This window comes from Odocoileus virginianus, unplaced genomic scaffold (genome assembly GCF_023699985.2).
Source record: "Odocoileus virginianus isolate 20LAN1187 ecotype Illinois unplaced genomic scaffold, Ovbor_1.2 Unplaced_Contig_2, whole genome shotgun sequence".
NCBI classification, from domain to species: Eukaryota; Metazoa; Chordata; class Mammalia; order Artiodactyla; family Cervidae; genus Odocoileus; species Odocoileus virginianus.
The window spans coordinates 2350162-2369158 of NW_027224319.1; the positions used below are offsets into that span (position 1 = coordinate 2350162).

At 52.8% G+C, this 18997-nt stretch overlaps 1 protein-coding gene across 12 annotated transcripts in view; it reads left to right on the top strand.

Moving 5' to 3' along the window:
* ATP2B2 (ATPase plasma membrane Ca2+ transporting 2) overlaps window positions 1–18997 on the top strand; it is a 368357-nt gene that overhangs the window by 69855 nt on the left and 279505 nt on the right. For 11 of the 12 annotated variants that reach the window (XM_070463331.1, XM_070463334.1, XM_070463335.1 and 8 more), the window contains exon 2: window positions 8795–8834. The exons of the other annotated variant lie outside the window; for it this stretch is intronic. The gene's annotated coding sequence lies outside the window, so the exon portion shown is untranslated. The remainder of the gene's footprint in view (window positions 1–8794; window positions 8835–18997) is intronic. 12 annotated transcript variants of the gene reach the window in all.

Sequence of the window (18997 nt, forward strand, 5' to 3'; positions counted from 1 at the left end):
GATGCTGTTCCTACTGGCAGTGTTGGTCATGCTCAGGGAGGCTTTGGCCTCTGATAGGTCTGCAGGGGTGGGGTGGGGGGTTAGGTCATAGGATGCTGAGATAGCAGGACTCATTTGACTCACAACCCCTCACCCACTTTACACATGAGAAAAGAAAGGGCCAACAAAGGGAGCGAATTCATCCAAAGTGAAAGTCGCTCAGTCGTGTCCGACTCTCTGTGACCCCATGGACTATAGAGTCCATGGGATTCTCCAGGCCAGAATACTGGAGTGGGTAGCCTTTCCTCCTTCTCCAGGGGATCTTCCCAACCCAGGGATCAAACCCAGGTCTCCTGCATTGCAGGCGAATTCTTTACCAGCTGAGCCACCAGGGAAGCCCAAATTCATCCAAGGTCATAGACTAAAACAACATGAGAACCTGAGATTCTGGGCTCCCTGGGCAGTGTCACTCAATTTTGCCTCGAAGTCTTACTGGTGAAATGGGGACAGGGAAAGGGTCTTTGTTTCTACCAGTCTGTCATGGTATCTGAAATTGCACCATAAATTTTTTTGTCTTAGAGAAATTTCTGCTAGTTCTCTAACAATGGATACCATTGGATGGATGAAGTGGGGAGGGAGAGCGTAAGTCATCAGCCATGGAATTAATTCATTAATTTCTCCATCCATCCCTTCTCTCCCATCTATCCACTTTTCTGATTCTTCAACCGTTCCATCCAGCCACCCAGTGAACTTTCTACCCATCCATCCGCCACCCCCCCATCTGTCCCTCTGACCACATTCTCACTGAACACCAGTTCTGCGCCTGGCTGTGGGGTAAAGAGATGAATGCAGCTCAGGTCCAGCCCCTTGAGGGCCCCAGTTCCCTGCTGGCAACAGGTCTCTGAGGGCACATTCCCCTTCCTGGCGAGGACCACACACTCAGGGAGATCTTCACAGCCTGGCTGCACAAGGAAGAGATGGCCCAGAGAAGGGCCCTGAGTTCTTCGTCTCAGCCCTTAACTGGCCGTGTGCCCGGGGAGGGCCGCTGCCCTCTGAACCTAGTGTTCCCGCCTGCAATGTGGGCACGTTGGACTCGATGAGCATTGCCCAGACTCCAGTCATTCACCTGCCCCCGCCTCACCTGTACATGAGATCACCTGTCCTGAAAAGCACTCTGTCTTTTTATTCAAAGGAACTCACTTTTTAAAAAAAACAAAATGAAACCTTGTTGTTTAGTTGCTAAGTCGTGTCCAATTCTTTGCAACCCCATGGACTGCAGCATGCGCCAAGCTTCCTGTCCTTTACTATCTTCCTGGAGTTTGCTCAAACTCATGTGCATTGAATCAGTGATGCTACCCAACTGTCTCATCCTCTGTTGCCCCCTTCTCATCATGCCCTCAGTCTTTCCCAGCATCAGGGACTCATTGGAACAGACCCTGATGCTGGCAAATGAAACCTTATTGCCTACCATAAATGGTAAAAAAATGGTAGCAGCTGTTATAAATAGAAGGTAACCATAAAAATACTTAAGAAAAAAAAAAAGAAGGCAAACTGCTGGTTAGATTCGAGGTGGACATTGCTTCCCACTGGTGGAGGCCTGCAGGTCTGGTTAGGAAAGAGCTTAGAGGGAGGTCGGGCAGGTGTTAGAGGTGAGACAGGACTGCGCGGAGACGGTATGCAGACTAGTTTTCCCCACAGTGTGCCTGGATAGCACGGGGTGGTGGTGGGGAGGGGTCACCCCTGGAGGGCCCGTGGGTGTGGGCATCACTGCTCACAGAGGCGCTTCCCTGAAGTCTCTCTCCTGTGCCCTCTGAATGTGCCCCGGGCCTGCCCCCTCCCCAGCCACTCACATCACCTCTGCAAACCTCCCAGAAGCCAAGGGTCAGGAAGCCGTGAGCCGGATTCTGTAACTCAAGCCAGGGGGTATCTGCTTCAAGTCCTGATGCAGGAGAGAAACCAATATGGAAATCTGAAGCCGTGCCATCCGCGAGCCCAGCGGCGTCAGGTGCTGCCTGTCACTCGGAGAGGACCCTGGCCCGTTCTAATCTTACCTGCAGCCACCAGACTCCTCCACCCCATCTCTTCCAACCCCACCCTCCCTTGACCCAGGGATCCCAAAGCTCATGACCACCCCCAGGGTGAAGACTTCCTGAATCTCCCTGTGGCATTAGCAGGTCTGATCAGAGAAAAATGTCTCTTAGCTACTCTAAGGCCTGAAGTGTGCCCACTCTTCTCACCCCTGGAAGACAGGCAGCCTGGGAGAGCCAGGAGACCCAGGTTTGGGGTGCGCTGTGCTCCGATGGCTCCCTACGCTGCCTCACCTCTGAAATCCTGGGGGCTGTGGTGCTTCCCGCAGCCACGGACTTCAAGGGTATTATTTACTTGAAAAAATGCTCTGTCTTAGATTCAGATTTCAGGAGGATATTTGAAATGCTGAACCTGCTGCCAGCTCTGTTGAAGACACGGGAAAGCCCACTTTTTCCTCTGGCCTTGGCTCCTGCCTGGGGCACTGGAGGAGGAGTCATCTTTGTACCACCCAGCCCCCACCGCCCAGATCTGAACAGCCAAGCCAGAAAAACAGAGAAGGGGAAAAATGTTAAAAAAAAAAAAAAAAAGTCTGGGCTTTGTCTTAGAAAGTGCTTTTATCTCTCTGGTTAATAATTATGTTCTCTCATGCAGGCCTTATCATTCATTCATTCATTTGTTCGTTCCAGCAGGCCGGTGTGTGACTGACAAGCACCTGTAGGTTATTTATAGCTCGTGTCCCTCTTGGTACACACCCCTTGTAAAATATTTTAAACATCACCCCTGTACCCAGACATATTTATTGAACACACACTGTGTGTTTCAGGCACTGAGCCCGTCAAGCCCCGGAACACATTGGTGTCCAAACGTGGTCACTCTCTCAAGAGCTTATGGCCCTCTGTTGGAGGAGATCCACCCGTGGTCGCCGGGCAGGACTGGCTGTGGCAGAGACCCAGACATGGCACCTGCCATGGGAGCTGGAGGAGGGCGCCCTCCTGTCTTGGCCAGAAATGCCGCCCAGACATTTTGGAGCAATCACCCAGAGGGTGAAATTCCACACCTCAGACTCTTATTGAATCCCCTTATTAACAGAACAGGAGGGTACCTGAGAGCTCTTTGAGGCCAGCATTCCCAAAGTGGGTTCTGAGAAATGCTAGTCTTGTAGGTGTTAATAGACATTCAAAATAATCAATATGCCCTTGTGACATACTTGTGGGTAGCCTGCCGTGGGCCCCCAAAAATCTCTAGATTTGTGGGCGATTTGACCACTCTGCTTTTTCTTCTCATCTCTTGGAAAAGTGTCCTATTTATACTTCATCTCTTTCCATCCTCCTTCCAACTCGAATAGGATCAACTCCACAGGTACAGTTTGAGTGGGTACATAACCCAACATTATACCAGGAAAGGACTTCCCTGATGGCTCAGTGGTTAAAAAATCCACCTGCCAATGCAGGAGACCTCGGTTCAATCCCTGGATCTGGAAGATCCCCTGGAGAAGGAAATGGCAACCCACTCCAGTATTCTTCCCTGGGAAATCCCATGGACAGAGGAGCCTGGCGGGTTATAGTTCATGACGTTGCAAAAGAGTCAGACATGACATAGCGACTAAACAACAGCAAATAGACATTGCTCCTTAAAAAGTCTGAAAGTCAAAAGTTAGTTTGGTAAATGCTGCATAAAGCAAAGCTAAGTCAGTCGTTTCTATGTTGCAGGACTTATCAGAGCCTCATGTGTTCATCAGTTTGTGAAATATACAAGGGTGGCAGGGGCTAAAGGGAGCGTCTCAAAAGGCTGGTGTTTCCCTAGAGTTTATTCAGAGGGACTCTATTCTAGTCCAACCCCTTGGTCACAGATAAGGAAACCGAGGCCCAGAGAGTGGCTGTTGTTCACTCGCTAAGTTGTTTCCAACTCTGCGACCCCATGGACTATAGAACACCAGACTCCTCTGTCTCCACTGTCTCCTAGAGTTTGCTCAAACCCATGTCCATCGAGTCGGTGATGTCATCCAACCATCTCATCCTCTGTCACCCCCTTCTCTTGCCTTCAATCTTTCCCAGCATCAGGGTCTTTTCTAATGAGTCAGTTCTTTGCATCAGGTGGCCAAAGTACTGGAGCTTCAGCATCAGTCCTTCCAATGAATATTCAGGACTGATTTCCTTTAGGATTGACTGGTTTGATCTCCTTGCTATCCAAGGGACTCTCAAGAGTCTTCTCTAGCACCACAGTTGGAAAGCATTCATTCTTCAGCACTGTCCTTCTTTATGGTCCAGCTCTCACATCTGTACATGATGACTGGAAGAACCTGGCTCTTGGCCAACATCTCACAGGGAGCAGAGGGCCGAGCTGGGACCAGAATCCATACTCCTCCCCTGCCAGCAGGCTGTTTAGGGCATTTGGTTTGGGCTTTGGCTGCTGGTGCTGTGTGAAAAGCATGGAATCCACGTGGGCTGAAGCAATCCTGGGGAGGTTCCTGGAAGAGGCAGGATATGTATTAGAAAGTCTGAGGCCCCTGCAAGCCAACGCTTTGTGACTTTATTGGCCTTACAGTGGTGTCACTGAGAACCAGGTATACACTAGAACCTCATCGATGCCCAGTTTGCTGAAAAGGGACTTCAGGATGGGGATGGGTGGGAACCTGAGGAGATAGTAATCTCCCTGAGCTCACAAAAACATGGAAGGACTTGAAGCCTGTTTTCCAGGTCCCCTCTTCCAGGAAGCCCTTCCCCCACCCTGATTGCTGCCTCTATCAAAATGATGCCCCCAGCCTGAGTTCTCATTCCGGATGTTTTATAGTGTCATTTTACCCTTCATCTTTATTGTGAGCTTTGTTCTTAGCCAGTGTGAGATACACGCTAGTTTGTAAGCAGTTTGAGAGCGGAGCTACTGGTTCATTCTTCTTCATTATTATTAATGCTTATCAAGAACTCACCATTGCCAGGCACATGTGCGCCAGCCCTCCATGTGTCCCCCTGCATCCTCTCATTATATCTCCATCGCGGCTCTCTCCAGTGGCTATTTCTGTTTCCATATTATGGAAGAGAAAACTGAGGCATGGGAGGCAGAAGTGACTTGCTCGAGAACATGGGCAGGTAAATGATGAAGTGGAGACTTGGACCCAGGCCTTCATTTCTCCCTATGGCCTGGCTTGTAAAATTGGATGGAATTGGGTTGTGCGTAACCCCACGGGCAGGCGTCCCAGGTGACTCAGTGGTAAAGAATCCGCCTGCAGTGCGGGAGACACGGGTTTGATCCCTGATCCGGGGGAGGAAATGGCAACCCACATCTAGTATTCTTGCCTGGGAAACTCCGTGGACAGAGGAGCCTGGTGGGATATAGTCCATGGGGGTTGCAAAGGAGTCAGACATGACTGGGCAACTAAACAGCACCCCACAGGGATCCTGCTCTCTGGGGCCAGTGACCTGAGGCTGGGGGTTGGGACCACCCCCGCCCACCCGAGGACCATGCTCTGAGCTCAGTGCTGTCTCTGCTGGTTCACCGTAAGAGGATCTGGGATGCGAGGCGTGGTCACCTGCAGTGTAGGAGGGCAGGAGTCTTGACTGACCGTTGGCCTGGCCTTCAGGCCTCCACACCCTCTGCCTCTGTGCCCAGACCTGCCCCAGGCCTTGTGTACCTGGTCTCACTCATCCTCATGTCTCTGCAGCACTTCCTAGGCTGGGAGTCTGGCTGTTTTCCCACCAGTCACCCCTCCTCCTGCCCTTTCACCTTTACTTATGGACAAGAAAACGTGGATGCAGGGTTCATGGCTGTGTCCGTGTGAACAAAATGTTAACATTGGTGATGCCCAAGTGCCACCGTCCCTGCCGGCCTGCCTGAGCTTGGGGCTGGGGTCTCCTTTCTTCCGTGATTAAAGATTCACCAGCAAGGACAGGTTGCTCATCAGTCTTTCATCCTCACAGTCCCTGTTGGAGAAGACAGGGCACCGCTCATGAGGCAGTCCTGCTGCCCACTCATAAGTCCAGCCTGGGCCCTGGCCACTGTGTGCGTGAGTTCAAGGCCTCGAGTAGGGAGCAAGGGGACCCAGCCCGGCCTGGGGAGGCCCCTAGGACATCACGGAGGACACTCGTCATGACTGGTGACTGATTCTGCTTTCTGCCTCACATGGGCTAAATATCAGGGAGAGGCCCACAGAGGCTCAGAAAGTGAGTGTGTGGAACTAAATAGTCAGGAACCAGGTAAACAACCCATAGCTAGGGGCTTCACAGGTGGCTCAGTGGTAATCTCCTGCAATGTGGGAGATGTGGGTTTGATCCCTGGGTTGGGAAGATCCCCTGGAGAGGAATTGGTAACCAACTCCAGTATTCTAGCCTGGGAAATCCAATGGACAGAGAATCTTGGTGGGCTACAATCGACGGGAGTCGCAAAGAGCTGTACATGACTTAGCAGCTAACAGCAGCAAATCCTGTCTAGTTAAAACTATGGGGTATATATGCTAGAAAGTTGCTAAGCGAGCAGGAAAAAGAAATGGTAATTATGTGACATGATGCAGGGCTAATGCTACAGTGATCATCACTTTGCAATATGTATGTCTAATGACAGGTGCACCTTAAACTTACATAATGTTATACATCAATTATATCTCAGTAAAGCTGGAAATATATATACCCTCTGCATTCTAACCAAAGTTAGAAAAAGTTCAACTCCCAACACCAACAAAACATTTCCTGGGATGATGTGTGTGAGACCCTCCGTAAGGGGCCAGCTTGGGAAAAACATCCTAGTTGGCAACTCTCATTTTTAATATTATTGTCATCGATGTTGTTGCCCCGGCGACAGACCTCACCCGACGTGCTGGTCTAAGGCACGGCAGATAACTCCTCTGGAGCTCATCTTCCTCTTCTGTTGCCACTGCAGTACCTGCCTCACAGATTTGGGATGAGGAGAGGATGAACTGGGATCCCTTGATATTGGTGTTCACTAGTAAAATCGTTATCGAGGAAACAGCCTGACACCAGTCTCCTGACTCGGCCGGGCCCTCGTGTGTCCCAGACTGGGAGGCAGGGACAGCCTGGCAGGACGACGGGACACGGACTCTGCCGCCTTCTGGCTGTGACCAGGGCAGGCCTCCGCCTCTCCTGGCCTCAGTCTCTCCCTCTGTATGCAGCAGGCAATCTCCCAGGTCCCTTCTGGCTGCTCTGGCTTCCACGAAACCCTGCAGGTGGCTGCCCCTTGCGAGGCGCGTGCTTTTCCCAGAGGTGGTTTGGGGAGGGGAGCTCTGTGTCAGCCTCGTGCCAGTGGATTCCCTGCAGCTCTGCGCCCCGATCTCTGGGAACCCTGGGCTGTCTTTCCAGGAAGAGCACAGCCTGGCTCTGTAGGGAGGGGAATTTGATGGTGTCCAGTGAAAGAGGACAGGTTGGGGTGGCGATGGGAGCTCAGGGCCCTGAACTTGTTGGTGGACGGAGCTCCAGGTGCAAGGGGATAGGCGGGCAGCTAGAAGAGGGGTGGAAAATTCACACAAGGTCAAGTGAGCAGAATAGAGAGGCTCTGGCACTATTAGGGACAGCTAATAGCTGTTGGGATGGAACCGAGCTTCTGACACCTTGAAGGACCTGGTCAGCCTCGGCTTAGGTATGGATCCAGTTTGTGAACAGGGCAGGGGAGCGGGAGGCAGGGCCGCTGCACTGGACTCTGCCATTCACCCCTGGAGACCCACTGGCCGCCCTTCTCCGCCCCCCTGTGCTGGGAGGAGACCCGGAGGGCTGCATCCATTCAGCTCCTGCCCCCCGGCCAGCTTCCTGTTGGCTCTGCCAGTGGGGAGCCCTGGCAAGCCCCAGAGTGAGGGGCAGGGAGCTGCTGAAGTGTTTAGTCTTCCAGCTGTCCCCCGGGGGTCCCCTTGGGCTGGCTGCATGCCTTGCCTACAGGTGACAGCTCCCATCAGGGGTCTTGCCTTGCAGCCCATTCTGTGCCTAGGTCTGGAAACTATTTCTTCCTCCCACCTGCTTCCAGATGAGGGGTGGTAGTGATGAACATTTTGCTCCCACGAGGGGAACTGTATCACTGCTGCTCACAACTTTGTCAAGAGGTCCTTTATGAGCCTCTCAAGACCCTGCCTCCTACAGCTCCCCAGAGCTGCAGAGCAAGGTACTGGAGAGGGATCCTGGGGAGGGGGCAGCAGGACCCCTGACCCCAACTTCGCCTGGAATCTTATTCCATCTTCTCACCCTGGATTACTCCAAGGGATGGGCCTGGGATCTCCCCCCTGCCCCCATCACCTGTCCCAGAATTCTGTCTGCGTGTCTGGAGCAGAGAAGGGAAAGACCGGGTAGGGAGCCCGGCAGAGCCAAGAGGACAGCCCTGCTCGACTCCAGCCCATCACTGTCCTCTCCACACGTGGCCCAGAGGTGCAGCTCTCCTGGGAGGAGTCAGAAAGATGGGCTTTTGCATGCAGCCCCTCGGCTCCTGGGCTTCCCCAGTGGCCCAGCAGTAAAGAATCTGCCTGCAACGCTAGAGACTCAGGGCAGGCAGCTTTGACCCCTGGGTCGGGAAGGTCCCCTTGAGAAGGAAATGGCAACCCACTCCAGTGTTTGTGCCTGGGAAATCCCATGGACAGAGGCACTTCCTGGGCTACTGGACTGGGGGTGGCAAAGAGTCAGGCACGAGTGAGCATTCACCATTATCATCCACCATCCTCGGCTTCTAAATACTGGGATCAGTTCAAACATGACATTTTAAGCAAATACTAAATTTCAGTCAGCTTCAGATCCCTGGCCACTGATCTGGAGCCCAGAAAACACAGACCCCTCTGACAGGCTTTTCTGATCTTTGCTTGTAGGCTTCCCTGGAGTGTGGACTGAGGACGGCCCAGGAGACAGGTGAGTGTGAGACTGAGACCCCTGGTTCACCTGGGGTGCTCTGCATCCTGTTTACACTTCAGCGCCAACAGTGGCCCCATTAGGAAACCCCTGGGTTGCAAACCACTTGTGTGTACAGTCACCCACCCCCGGGCCTCCCTAGCCCCTCCTGACACCGACACTTCACTCCTTGACCCCTGAGGTCCTGCGGGTAGTGGGGAAGGAAAAGGAAGCAAGAAGCAGAAGGGAAGCTGCGGTTTGGACACATTTCCTGTGGCTGTGACTTTCCCCTTATATCCTGCAGGGCCTGCGTGTTGCCGCGTTACCTCGCCGTGACGTTCCACCAAAACAGAGGGGCGCTTGGGCTAGCTCGTGTCCTTTTGAGATAAAGACCCATGTTCCTGGGCGGGTTACACAGCTCTCATTTCAGTCATTCACACTTCAGTATCTTTTAACGCCATCGGATTATTTTTCAATTATTATGTGACTGAGGTCAGCCACACTGAGGGGATATTATTGACTCGGGGACTTGAGAAAGGGGAGCCCTGCGGGGAGGGCCTTGGCTCAGCCTCCGTGGGGCCTGGAATGGAACAAGGGCCTGGAAGCCCACAGAGGACGTTCCTGGAGCTTCATGACTGTCCATTCGTTTACAAACGTTAGGAAACACAGCCCCTTTGCCTGGGGGGCTGCCTGGGAGTTCTGTCAATGGCTATAGGCTGCCACTTCACTCGCAACCTTGGAGCAATCAGAGAAATTGTCCTTCCATGGGGTGGGTGTGTGCAGGGCTCAGTGGAATCAGCAGTCACGCCAGGGCATTTGGGGCTTCCCAGGTGTCTCAGTGGTAAAGAATCCGCCTGCCAATGCAGGAGATGCAGGTTTGATCCCTGGGTCAGGAAGATCCCCCCAGAGTAGGAAATGGCAACCCACTCCAGTGTTCTTGCCTAGAGAATCCCACGGACAGAGAAGCCTGGCGGGCTACAGTCCAAGAGGTCGCACAGAGTCGGACACGACTGAACGACTGAGCACCTCTGCACACCAGGGCATTTGATAGGAGACAGCCGTCTCCACCAACACCCCTCCCCGCTGGCCTGCCGCAGTGCCCACATTGCCACCACCAGCGTCACCCCCGGGAAAGGATGAGGAAGGCTTGAAAGCTTCTGTCCAAACCTCATCCATAGGTTAGTTAGGAGAGAATGGGCGATTTGGATTTTCTGTGTTTTCCGAGTTTCACATAGTAAGTGTGTATTACCGAATTGTTTTTACTCCGCTGTCTGGAGTGGTCTAGTAAGCCTTGGGCATGTATGTCCATTGTAGAAACTCTCTGATCAGATTAGCCTCAGCAGATGGCAGGGTTTGAGGAGCTGGGACATGGGCAGGTAAGTTTAGATGGAGAAGTAAAAGGCGGTAGTGGGGAAGGATTAAATATCTGTCAAAGCTGGACATGCTCTGTTTTTGTTTTTTCTTTATTGGAAGGAGGATGGCAGACTTAAAAAAAAAAAAACCTTTTATTTTATATTGGCATGTAGCCAATTAACAATGTGATAGTTTCAAGTGGACAGCAAAGGGACTCAGCCATACGTCTACAGGTATCCATTCTCCCGCACAACCCCTTCCCGCCCAGGCTTCCACAAAACACCGAGCAGAATTCCCTGTGCTATACGCAGATCCATGTTGATTATCCACTTTAAATATAGCAGTGTGTACATGCACTGACTATCCCTTCCTCCCTCCTCCCTGCTGGCGGCCATAAGCTGGTTCTCTGGTCTGTGAGTGTGCTTCTGTTTTGTAAATAAGTTCATTTGTATCATTTCTTTTTTAGATTCTGCATATAAGGGATGTCATATGATATTTCTCCTTCTCTATTTGACTTAATTCAGTCAGTATAATAAGTTCTAGGTGCATCCATCTTGCTGCAAGTGGCATCATTTCATCCTTTTCAATGGCTGAGTAATAGTCCATTGTATATATGCACCACATCTTCTTTAGCCATTCCTCTGTCAGGGGACATTTAGGTTGCTTCCATGTCTTGAGTATGTATTTCAAATAGGCATGATCTGGCTGCTGCTGTGGAGTGAATGGATGGCTGGGAGCTGGGGGGACAGTGGGATAGTTGGGAGGCTGATGCAGTCATCCTGGTAGCCTGGACTTGACGGTGGCCATGGGGAAGTAAACAGAAGCGAATGTCAGTCAAGATGTGGGTAGAAAGGAGGAGTCACGAGTGAGTACACTTTTGCGATTTAGGCAAAGGCAGATAGTAGGACACTTGCAGAGGCATTTGGAAGTGCCTTTGCCAAACCTCGGTCCACACTGAGCTCCGATAGTCCGACTGCCAGCCACTCAGAGGGCCTCCGACTCACAGTGGCCCCGGCAGGCCGGCCAGCAGGGACCTCAGTATCCGGGGACGGGGGACACCGCCTGCCTAGGGTCCCATGTCAGGGCCCAGGCTGGGCTCCAGGACTGTGCCCAGGATTTCAGAGTTGCTGAAGGGATGATCAAATGAGAAAATTTGTCCCCACGAAGCATGACAACTTGGTTTAGCATTTTCCTCTAATTCAGCAAAATCTCTTCCTTCAGCATCTTTCCTGACAGAGGAAAAAACTGGCCATTATTTCTAGAGATCCACTCGGTACTGACTTTATTTCTTTTTCAAAAAGTGTTTATTTATTTTTTAGCGTGCTGGATCTTTGTTGCTGTCTCCGGTTGCGGCGAGCGGGGCCTACTCTCCAGCTGCAGTGTGAAGCCTCTCATCTTTGAGGCGGCTTCTCTTGCCGTGGAGCACGGGCTCTCGGGCATGTGGGCTTCAGTAGCTGCGGCTCCTGGGCTCTGGGGCGTAGACTCAGTAGTTGTGGTACATGGGCTTAGTTGCTCCGTGGCACGTAGGATCCTCCTGGGAGAGGGATGCAGCCCATGCTCCCCTCATTGGCAGGTGGGTTCTTCACCACTGGGCCACCGGGGCAGCCCCTGACTTTGCTTCTCACCTAAATGTCCTGGTGGGTGTTAGCCCAGGAGTGAACTGAGTAGCAGCTGGCAGGCCTGCTTCTGTCTGCCTCTCACGGGACCCTCACAGCGACTCTGGGACACAGGCCAGGAGGCATTGTCAGCATCCTTCCCATTACACAGATAACAAAACTGAGGCTCAGAGGGAGGACGGCCCTCACCCAGAGTGACACAACTTGGAAATGGGAAAAATAAGACCAGAACCCGAGTCGGGAAATTCCACGTTCTGTGAATTTTTCCCAGTTGTCTCTTTTGCCTTTAACCTCTCAGTAACTTCTAGAGTAAATGACCTGGCACATTTTGCTTTCAGAGCATCTGTTGGTTACCTACTAAGAAAACATTTCTTTTCCTTTCACTCAAACTGCTTGAACTGTATGGCCCTCTTGCACTTCTTTCCACACCTCTGTGAATACATCTTTAGAACAACCAGTGGCAAAGCAAAGATTCAGTGAGACACCATGTCACTGGTACAATACCCTTCCCAGAGTCTGACCAGCTTTCTTGGTGGCACCTGTTTATTCATTCATTTGACAGTCATTTGTTGAGTCGAGTGCTGGAAGGACAGCAGCAAGCAGAGCAGGTGTGGCCCCTGCCCTCAAGAGCTGCCGTTCCATTAAGGGAGCAGGACAGTGAACAACAAAACAAAATGCCATCTCTCAGGCTGTCCAGGCTACAGACAAGAGTGAAGCCAGGGAGAGGAGGTGGGGAAGGGAGTAGGGGAGGCAGTTTTATAGAAGGTAATCAGGGAAGGCTTCTTGGAGGAGGTGGCCTTTCAGATTGAATGTACAGAATGAGCACATTCCAGGTCAAAGGGAAAAGCAGAAGTCCTGAGGCAGGCCAAAGCTTATCTGGGGACATGGAGAAGCTAGTGTGGCCAAAGGGACAGAGCAGGGGAACATGAGGTGGCTGTGACGTCAGGGAGGGAAGTGAGGGCCATATGGCAAAGACTCTGCCTTAACGCCAGGGTGGACGGGGGCAGGCATGCAAGGTTTCAAACCGGCTTGCATGGCCAACTTTCAGCCCCCAGTTGCTGTGTGGAGAGTAGGCAGCCAGAAGAAAGGGGAAAGCAGGGAGACAGGGAGGAGGCTTCAGTGACGGCCATAATTTCAGGTGAGAGGTGCTGGTGGCTGGACCCAGTCAAGGCAGTGGTGGTGGGGGGGAAGTGGCCATGTACTGAACAGATGTGAAGGCTGAGCTCATGGGGCTCAGTCTGTCATTGGACGTTGGGGGATGAGGAAAGGGGAGGAATCTTGGGTGACTCCGGGTAGGGGGGGCACCATCATTCTGACGCTGCTGGAGTGCTGATGTTCAAACCTGGCACTAACCACCCAGAGTTAGCACAGACCCCGCCAGACAGAGAACACTGTTCCCAACAAGAGCATCCCCTCCTCAGGCGCCAGCCACCGTACTTCTACGGGGCTGGCTACAAATCTGGGGGTTCCTGCAACCCCTCTGGCCTGGTGACTCACTAGGATGACTCACAGAACTTGGGGAAATGCTATACTTATGACTGCAGTCTTGATATAAAGGCTACAGGTCAAGAACAGCCGAATGAAGAGATACATACAGCAGTTATGATTAAACTGCGTCTCTATCCCTCCCCTCCCTGGAGGCGGGGCTGGCTCAAGCCCCACCCCTCTGCTTCCCTGATTGGTCTTTCCGGTGACCAGCTCCCATCCTGACTCAGCTCGTTAGCATAAACTCAGGTGTGATCCCAGGGGCTCAGAACAACCGAGACACCTTTGTCTCTTGGGAAATCCCAAGAATTGAGAGGTTCCTTCCCAGGAACCAGGAACAAAAGCAGTTTAATTTTTTATTAAACAACAGGCTGGATAATGATGCCATTTACTGAGACCAGGAGAAGGAGGGAGGCCAGGGGTGGGGGCTGGAAATAGTAGGTTTGGTGGGGGAATGAAGGGTAGTGCTTTGAGCACATCAACTTTAAGATGCTAATCAGACATCCAAGTGGAGGTGGGGAGGAGGCAGTTGGATCTATGAGTCTGGAGCTCCGGGAGAGATCAGTATATAGATCATACTTCAAGCAGTAGGACTGGATGGATTAAATCAGGAAGTGAGTGTCGTTAGGGAGAAAAAAAGAGCCAAGGGTTGTGCTTGGGGAGCACAGTTTGGGGAGCAGGGAGCCAGCCCAGGAGACAGAGGAGCAGTGGGCTGAGAGGCCCCTGCCTGGCCCCCCAGCCCGCCCCACATGCTCTCCCATGGTGGGGGCGTGTCTCTGCTCACAACCTTCTCATCCCTCATCTATGACATGGGGACAGTGGGCTCTGCCCACCCCTGTCAGGGTGCACAATCACGACGTAACCTGTGGGGGGAAGGCACTTCCCAGAAACGCCCTGCGGAAACCAGGAGCCATGACCCTCATTCAGGAGTGAATGGGAACCCCTGTCCTAACAGACAGATGGTGCAATCAGGAGATTGCCGTCTGAGGTGGGATTTGGCAGCAGTTTGATTCTGAAACACCTCAGATCTGCAGAGGCACACCTGGGAGCCTCAGGTCCTGGCTCCCCACCCATGAAATGGGCACATCCTGGTTGACTGGGCTCATGCCACCTGTTGAGAGAGACAGCCCAAGGACCCCAGCTGGGTAGGATAACTTCTGTGGTCATCAGGGGCTCTTCCGTCCGTACCTCTGACAGTGTATGCAGCTCTGCTGGGCTTGACAGACGCATGGCGCATCCCAGCCAGCAGGGCCCTCCCCACACCTCCCATTTCACAGAGGAGTGGGCTAAAGCCGGGAGAGATTGGACCAAGCTTCCCTCTGGCAGGTGTTAATATCTTCTGCCTAAATCTTCCTATGTAAGGGAAGGGAGGGAGGGAAAGAGGCGATGGGGAGAGGGATGAGGCCCAGGGTGCTGTGCGGATTCGGGAGGATGGAGGCTCATCTTGGCTCTCAAGAAGAAGGGAACTAGGAATCCTGACTCCATCAGACACTTGGAGAGCAAGTGAGTCTTAGAACATTCTCCGTCTGGACCCTGTCAAGCTGGCCGCTTTACCTGGAAGTCTGTGACTGCACCCTTTGATTCTCCTTGTGCAGCGAGCATGCTGGTGGTTTGGTCTCAGGTTGAAAGAAGCATCTAGAATGAGACAAGCACTCAGTGATGTGGGGTGGAGGGCATGACCTCCTGCCACGCCCATGCACATGTGACTTGGAAAGGACGCAAGACTGTGGGCCAGGGGCCTGGGTTTGAAAATGTCTGGGATCTAGAAGCAAATGATGAATGAGGCTGGGGGTCCCTGGCCCATCCTGCTTTTGCCCAACCTCCACGGGGAGCCGCAGGGCCAGTTCTTGAAAAGCCAGCACCCTTTCAACTCTCCCAGGGGCTCTGTGCTGCCTTCCAGAAACCCTGACTCTCAGACTTCCTTGGCTGGTTCTTGGGCTGCAGGCCGTATTTCTGGAGCTTTTTCTGGAGCTTCCTTCCTCCATTCTCAGTGTCTCCACACGCCTCTGGGGAGATCTGAGGTGGGGCAGTCAGGAGGTGCCAAGCCGGGAGCTCTGTGTGAGCTGTCTCACTACAGATTTGTGCCGCTTCACAAGCAGGCAAACTGAGGCCCAGCGAGGCTGAAGGGCTTGCCTGGATGATCCAGCCGACAAGCAGGTGAGCAGGATGGGTGGCTGGGCCCACGGGACCCAGAGCCTGGGTCCGGAGTCTGCCTGCTGCTCCCCACGTGCACGCCCTCAACTGAGTCTCTGAGGCTGGTCCCTCAGTTGGCTTGGCTGTTCCTTTCTCACTCCCCTCTGTCATCTTTGCAATGTCCCAGGGGCCTGCTCTCCTCAAAGGCAGTTCATGTCAGACCCCATTTTGGGACTCCCTCGCCGAGGAAGATCCCCAAAGTCCTGGAAGAGCCCCCAAATTGGGCCATTCTGAGAATAACCAAAGAGAATGAGAGGGCTTCCGGAGTCTAGACGCCAGAACTGATTGGTCAGGGATCAGCTGGAAGGAAGGCTCATGCCCTTGGTTGCCAGAAATGTGATCATCAGGTCTTCAAGGCCAGAGTCTGGATTAGTGGGCCAAAAAAATGATGATGATAGATAGATACATAGATGCATCAATAGACAGATGGGAGAAACACAAGAAGAATGAATTGGGCATGGGAGAAGCAGAGGAACAGTGTGTGGTCCAGGAGGGTAGACCTGTGATGTGTCCACTGGGAGGGAGCGATGACATCAGGAGCAGCTCTGGACGCAAAGGGAGGGAGCTCAGTTGGTTGAGGGGCGATCAGCACTAGGCGGTCATTCAGTGTCTGACCAAACAGCCCACCCACCCGGGTTGAGAGCGGAGGCACTGCAGTGACCCCGCGTGTTCACTTCATCAGCTCTGAGTCATCAAAAGATACTTAAATTACGAGTGGGTTCTGCTGCACCTTATGTTTACTGTGTGGATTAGTTAATTCCCATTAAAGCCAACCCAGAAACCCGGCAGGCAAGGGAGCTGGCCCTTGGTAGGTTAACCTTCATTTATCTGGTGTCCCCCTGCCACCTCTGCATGGACTGTCAGGGGCCTTCCTGCACCCCGGCCAGTGTCATTTCTGTATTGGCAAATGGTGTTCCGTACAGGTCCCCGCCAATGGCCTTTTCTTAGGTGGTTGCCTTTAATTTTCCCTTTCTTTTTACGCACACTTGCAGAGTCCCCGGCTTCAGCCCGGCGCGCCGAGGAGGGTTGTAGTAGCAGGACTGATCGATGCCGGCGGGCTCCTTGCGGCTGCCAGAGCCGCAGTCCTGGGTGGGGGTGGCTGCGGGCTCTGCAGCAGCGGCCGCCTGCCTCTGCTGCTGGCAGCCAGAGCTCTGGACAGGTCTGCACCCTGCAGAGCCCTCCGGCCTGGAGCCTGGGGCACTGGAGAGAGGCCCACACCTCTGGCAGAGCTGGCCCAGGGCATGCTCAGAGGGGTAAGTGAGGGGCTGCGAGTGCCGTGGACCCTCGGAGGCTGGGAAGGAGCCATGGGCTCCGGGACTTGTAGAAAAGCAAAGCTGATAAAGCCGTTGTTGCGGAGACTGGAGGAGGAGACAGCTCAAGAGCCCATTCCTGGTGATTCCGTGAAGCGACAGCAGTGCCTGGCCCTGCTCAAACTTGAAGTGGCCTGGAATTCTGGGGCAGGAAGGTTGCCCTTGACTCACGGCCAAAGCAAGGCGGTCATAGGACTTCCCCAGAGGACCTTAGGTCCTTCCCTCATTCTTTGCCAGATGTTAACTGAAGACCGTGTATATGCCAAGCTCCCTGCAGGGCACCAGGGTGTTCAAGGAGGACAAGAATGAGGCCTCTACCCAGAAATGCCCCTAGACCTGCCAGGAGGATTGGTTGCTGAAGTAACTGTACTGCATGTGGTGGATAATAGGAAAGAGTCTGTCCAGGGGAGGAAGAGGTCAACTAAACTTCAGGGTACTAGAGAAGATTTTACAGGGCAGGGGTCATTTGGATTGGGTCCTGAAGGATGAATAGGAGTTCTTTGAGGGACAAAAGACAGCCAAGATGATATGAGTGAGTGCAAAGAGGTCTGAACATACAAAACTGTAATAGGTGGTAACAAGCTTGGCAGGCCTGAGCAGGCACTGCAGAAAGTAAGCAGAAAAGATTGACAGGGCCACATCATGAAAGGCCTCAAGTTCCAGGTGAAGGAGCTTGGACTTGATCCTGCAGGCAGGTGAGAGATGAAGTTTTTAAAGCAGTGATGTGATATGGTTTTGCATCTTAGAAGACTCAGTCTGGCTACCGTATAAACAGGGTGAAGAGAGACACAGGAAGATCCCCGAGGAGACAGCTGTGTCCTCAAACTCTTAGAGGTCAGTGCTATAGACCAAGGTCATTGGGAAGTGAGGGTCAGGGGACAGCTTTGCTGTTTGTTTTCTGAGTTTGAGTCACAAGACAGGTTGGAAAGTGAACGATAAAAGGAAGAGGCTGGGGTGATTTCATACTGAACCGTGGGGATGGGCTAGGTGATGGGCCCTCTCGATGAGAGATGGAATGAAGGAGGAGGAGCAGGTAGCAGAGGGTTGGGGGGGCACAGGAAGGACAAGTAATGAGCTCGAATCTGGCCTCTGAGCCGAGGTGCTGGGGGGACATGGCTTTAAGATGGTGGCACCCAAGACACCCTCACCCCCTTATCCCCGCGGGTTCCACGGTGAAGCCTCCGGAGATGCTGAGTCAAAGCCAGATTTATGACCCCATGCCCTGAGATTCCTGGTCCTCCACCTGTGGCACTGAATTGTGTAGCAGCCGTCAGCCAAGCAGTAAGATCTTAACCTTGCACCTACCGTGTGCTTAGCCTGCTCTTCACGGCTTGGGGGTGAATCACCCTGGGTACATGTACGAAAGAGAAGATTCTTTCTTCTCTTTCATACGTACACATCATCTGGAAGATTCCCAAATATGAATGGGATGCTGCTAACCAGGTTGGCGGTGTAGAGCTAGGGCTGGAAATTAGGGCTTTAGAGAGACTTGCCTGCTGGCTACCTGCCCAGAGACCCTTGGCAGGGTGGCAGAGGGGTGAAGGAGGGGTGACTAGGGTCTGACTGGTCAAGAATTACTCTGGCCCCCCACTCACCCCATCCTGGGATCCTGCTTGACTTTGGAAAAGATCTTGGGGTTGGGATAAATAGAAACAGAGATTAGGGAATATAAATAAATAGAATGAATAATAGAAACAGGAAATGAAGATAGTTTCTGAGGTGGGAGGCAGCATTGCTGGAGATCTGGGGGTGCCTGGCTTTATGGGGAGTTACTGGGACAGACCACTGTGTCGTATTGAACTCTTGTGCTGGCCTTTCCCCTTTTCACGCATATTCTCTCTTCACACATGGGGATCAGAGAGGTGAAGCAACTGGCCAGTGTCACACAGCCAGTACGTGGCAGAGCTGGGCTCCTGCCCAAGCCTGGCCCACCCGGGAGCAGGGCTCCTCCTCCCCCTCCACCCCTGCTGTGCCAGTGGCGCACCTTGGTCTCCGGGTAAAGTTGAGAAAGGTAGAACATTTGCCAACAGTGTGGGATTCATCCTTGAATAACCAAATTAAGTGTCTTTGTTTATAGACGGGTTGCGAGCAGCTGAGGGGTGAGTGTGTGTGTGTGTGTGTGTTGTGTGTATAGACACACAGTCACATTACGTGTTATTGAGCACCTACTATGTGCCAGTAATACCTAAGTATATTCCGGCTTCCCAGCTGGCTCAGCAGGTGAAGA